The sequence below is a fragment of the Callionymus lyra genome, chromosome 4 (genome assembly GCF_982586985.1).
Source record: "Callionymus lyra chromosome 4, fCalLyr1.hap1.1, whole genome shotgun sequence".
Taxonomy (NCBI): Eukaryota; Metazoa; Chordata; class Actinopteri; order Syngnathiformes; family Callionymidae; genus Callionymus; species Callionymus lyra.
Window position 1 is genome coordinate 21,881,452 of NC_141821.1, and position 5,302 is coordinate 21,886,753.

Sequence of the window (5,302 nt, forward strand, 5' to 3'; positions counted from 1 at the left end):
GCTTCTCTTTTATCGTGGTTTTATTTCTCATAGTTACTTCCTGTTTTCTCCCTTCATGTGTATGGTAATTGCCTGCATTTCTTCTGGTTTTTCCATGTTTTCGTAGCATTTAGTATTTTTCCTTCTTTCCCCAGTGGCTATTGATTGCTTTTTGCAAGTGTTTTGACCTCCGAGGTTTCTTTTCTGTTTTTTATTCCAGGTTCCACCCGTTCTTTCTTTCCTTTTCTATTCCCTCGGTTCAACATTTCATAATTTTTGTGAGATATTGGACTCGTTGTTTATTTATGAGATTATGGACTTTTATTGTTTTTGTGTAAGACTGCATTATATATTACATACATATTATATTATATATTATCTTTCCCTATATTCATTCTTTTGTTCCTTAGTCTGCTTGAGATTTTTCACTTGCACTTGGGTTCCACCCTGTACATACCATGACACAATATACATTCACAGATTTGTCAAAATGGAAAGAAAAACAGCTCAAGCTTTAAATTACGAATACCATGACTAAAATAAACGAAATTAACATCATATAAGAATAACATCATCCGTGACTCGCTAACCTACGGTGCAAAACAAAAAGCATCACCAACTCAATGCAAGAGTATGATTATTTTGAAGATATTAATGGCCGTGTCACGCCTCCAGCTGTGACATGAATTTAGCTCTGGTGCCTCCTGTGTTGGGTGAAATGTAGACAAACGTCTTCTAATCACATACAAATTATACCTTGTTTCTGGGTTGTGGGTTTTTATATGCCTTCCATATTCCAGAAAAAAACTGAGGGTTATTATTGACAGAAGGTTGGAGAGGCTCGAGCGTGGCCGGACCCATGAGCCTTGGGATTGAACATATAGAGGAAGGGAGGGAATAAAAGCTATATAGTGCTATAGAATGTACAGTGAATACAACAAATCAATACATGTAATCATTGGTAGACAGTCATTGGTTTATGAAAAAATGAAGTTTAAGAGCCAACACCTACACTTTTGTTTGTGTGTGTGTGTGTGAAGAGCTAGGATTCAAGGTTGAATCTGTTGTGGAGCAAAACATGAACATTCATGAGAGTAAGTCGGGAGCGCTGGTGCTTTTAGTCAAGGAGAAAAAATGCGAGAAAGTGAAGCCACACTGCATCAATGCGCCTATTGATCCCGTCCATTGACAGCACTCACTTCTCATTAAGACGTGGGCATCCATCAAAGAAAACCCACCACTGCTCCCCTGATGACTTGATGAGGGATTGCTGCTCACTTTTGCTGAGCTCTGTGGATCCACAATCCCGTCCGAAGAGGCGAAAGAAGCACTAAAGATTTAGAAGAAGAAAAACAACATTTAAAAAAGATCATCAGAACTTAATTACACTAACCATATAAACGCATTAAGTTTGTACAATACACGAGAAAAGTAGACAAATACATATCGCTAAAGATTTATTGAATTATTTTGAATATAAGAAAATCGGATTCTGATTTTCTTATATTACTATATTTCTTATATTACATTATTACATGATTATGTTTAGCTTTTTTCTAATATTTCTACACAATTATTAAATGATCACATGACACAAATAATGTTCACATGATAAACATAATGTTGACATTTTCACATGACGCACATAAATGATCACAGTGCACGTAATGTTTACAAGATTAAAACTATTTTCACATGGTACACATGAATGAATATATGACATATATGATGTTCTTGTCATAAACATAATTTATATAAAGACATATAAATGATATAACGTGAATTTAAGTATACAGTAAATAAGTAATACAGAGAAATAGCAGCAAAAATCTGGTTGATTATCTTTTTGTGATCGGCCTCATAAATTTTTTTTATCCCCCCCAAAAAAAAACAAGTCTACAGATGGAAACATGTTGTTTTTTTGGGGAACACAATGTTTCCTGTTGGAGGGATGGAAACTGTGGCGAGTTTATACCTTCAACTCTGACAAAGCATTTCATTTGTGATAAAGTGATTTAATAGAATATTCTCTCTCCAAGATTCAACTCCCTGTTGACTGACTTAAATAAAACACCTGATCATCATCTCAGCTACAGGCCTTGAGCTCACTTATCAAACGTATGCTTCTGAAATGGGTTTAATAAAGTTTATCAATAAACACATTAGAGAAAAAAGATTATGTTTAAATTTGATCTTATTTCGTCTGGATCTTGCAAGAGCCTTGAGCACTCATGTTACTTACTTGCTTATTATGTCTGACAGGATGACACCTCTCTCTACAACCTCTAATAATGTATATTCTTGGGTTGACAGTGTTTCCATTAATCCCTATCATGCCGACGCTGCTATGTTCAGGGACCTATGGTGAAGTACGGAAATGTTAGATCTACAAATAGCAGAGTAAGTAAGTCTAATGAGGGTTGTTTTATAAACATCACTCAAAGCAGACATAAATCTTTGTTGAACCTCCCTTGCGTTTTTCTTGGATGTCAGAAAAATAAAAAAATAATTTCAAATTGATTTTCCATTTGTTATTTTGTCATGTTTTGCACATGGTTCAAGGATGTCTGGTTTTTATCTTAATTGTGGTAATAAAAAAAGAAAAAAAAGATTAATTATGGTTCACACAGACATTATTTAATGTCCAGCTTTGGTGTCATAAAATACTTTTGTTAATATGTTTTTATTATACTGTTTTCCATTCTTTTAAAAGCTTGATCTGGAACACCACCAGAATGTAATCTTCTGTTCCTTTTCCTGTGATCAATATTTAAAAAAACAAAACATTTAAATACGCTCATCGGTACAGTGGGTGGTGCATTCAGGGACGCCTGGTTCTTCAAGAGAAAACCTTGAAGTTGAATCGGATTTTTATTAAATGTTGACTTCAGATGATAAACCTTGTTCCGGACAGCCTGTGAAAAATGCTTCGCCAAACCGGTGATGTAGTGGAGCTCTGCCTCCCTCCGCCATCGATTGTAAATGTCCCAATGTGCTCGCACCGCTGCTGACTCAGCGATTTTGGGGTTGATCAGCTGTTCCTCTGGGTCATAGATCAACAACGCCGACCCTGCAGCTCGAGTCTGGACAGAGATCTTCCAACCGTTTTTCTGTTCCGATTCATCGGCTTCCATTCATAAATTGAACCAACTACCAGTCTCCAGTTCTGGAAAATATGTATTGGTGAAAAAAGGGAAAACTTTACTTTGAAAATAAACTTTTTTCAACTTGTATACACAAGACATACAAACAGATCAATATGTTATTTAACCTTTTGATGAAAGCGGTGATAAAATTATTATTTTTAATGTTTATTTAAAATAGTCAATTTTAATAGTACCAAATACCATTTGTTTATGCAGATTATGGTATATCTATGATACAAATGAAAATGTATGAATGTACGGAAGGGGATTTGGATCACGAGAAAGAAAAAAAAGAAATGACTTACTTACTACTTACTACAGGCGTATTCCAAGTCACATTGCTTACAGTTACTCTTACATTTGACTTTCCAATTTCAATGTTTTTTTGATAATTTCTTCATTCTGACAATTGTATTATGTCTTTATGTTCAACCTTCAATCATCAATGACTGAAATACTGTCGTTTCTCAAGTCAAATCTAAGATAATATGTGAAGTCCACAGCTATTTTATTAGTTATATTTAAACCAGTTGCGTATAAATAACAATGTCATGGCAAACTTAAACTTCAATCTTTACTTACGCCATCTTTATGTTTTTAAGTTTTTAGTTTCCTTTTATATTTCCTCAGTCACACAATGTGGCCCTGGGCCCACACCTACTGTCTTTTAATGATGATATATATGTATATTTTTTCAATATTTATATGTGTTATTGTGTGTAATGTTGTTTATCGTGTATAATCTTGTGATAAAAGAGTTTGTGGGTAAGCTATTTCTATATATCTTTTAATGGTGTTTCTAAGACCTGGTTTTTTTTTTTCATAGTATTTTTTTTTTTTTGGTTTCATATAAGTCAACCATCCGTGAAAACAATCATCATCTTTTCAGGAACCCGTGATTCTCATGTTCCAGCTGTCAGCTGTCATCAGCACATGGAAGAGAAAGGTTTGCCTCCATGAACATACACAAGTCTATAGCTTCCACTTTACTCACGCATGAGCGTCCTCCAGCTGGGACTCACGGAGTCCCTCCAACACTGAATATCTGGAGTCCACTGGGACGAGAGCTGCAGCTCTCTGATCCTACACGTTCCCAACTGTGCCTGCTGCGCGAGTCTGTGGGAAGAAAGTGTTGAGTCATCGCCGGTTCTCCACAGACTTCTTCTGAATTAGGAGGGAACGAAGGTTTAAGTATCAGACTCTATAAACTGTCTTGTTTAAGTCGCGCTAACGAAACGTTGTGTTTTCGTCAACATCAGGGTGAAAAAAGGTCTGTGGTCGATAACTTTGGTGCTGCGAAGCATCGCACTAACGAAGCAGACGCCGTTAACGTCCACCTGAATTATTCAACCTGAGAAACTGGACGCGCAGAAGACGTAGAAGCATCAGAGAGGACAATTAATCATGTTGCAGGTCGCATGTGGGGAAGCTCACTCTAATCTCTAACACTTCTTAAAGAGCTATAAATCAAAGTCTCGACGGTTGAGAAGGATTCTGTTTCCTCCCTGTCACACACAAGACAAAGTCATTCTTATGAAGATTTCATTGAATATAATAAACAGTGCTTAATTTATGGGAGAAAAAAAGAAAGAAAATGTCTTTACAAATCATAATCTGAAGAATCATGATTAGGACTGAATACTTTTTACATTGGCTTGTCAGTTAACACATATAATCATAACATCAGGCATGTTTTCTGCAATTGTAAAGCACATTTTTATTTGTTTTCAAATGTGTTTTTTATAAATGTGCTCTACTGATCCGCTCCACGATCAAAATAAAGATAATATAAATTGTATTCTCTCACCTCACAGTCTTTTACAGCATGTAAAAGTATATTCCCTTAAAGTTAAAATCAATTTTTCAAAAGCACAACATTTGACATGATGGACCAAGACCAGCGTCACGACAGAAAATAAAGAAACAATTGATGGTTATGTCAGCACTGTATTTCCAGAGGACTCACAAAGCTTTCAAGTAAAGACTATTGTTGGATGAAAATGTACCGACGCATGTACGGTATAGATCTTTGTTCACTCCACTTTGTTTGTTTCAAGGATAAAATAACAATGTCAAACTGAAGGTAGAAAACAGGTGGTCATTCCTCAGTACTGTGATCTGGTTTTATGAAGTTTTCTTTCCCTCCTTGACAGAACAAACAAAAATATTAAATATGC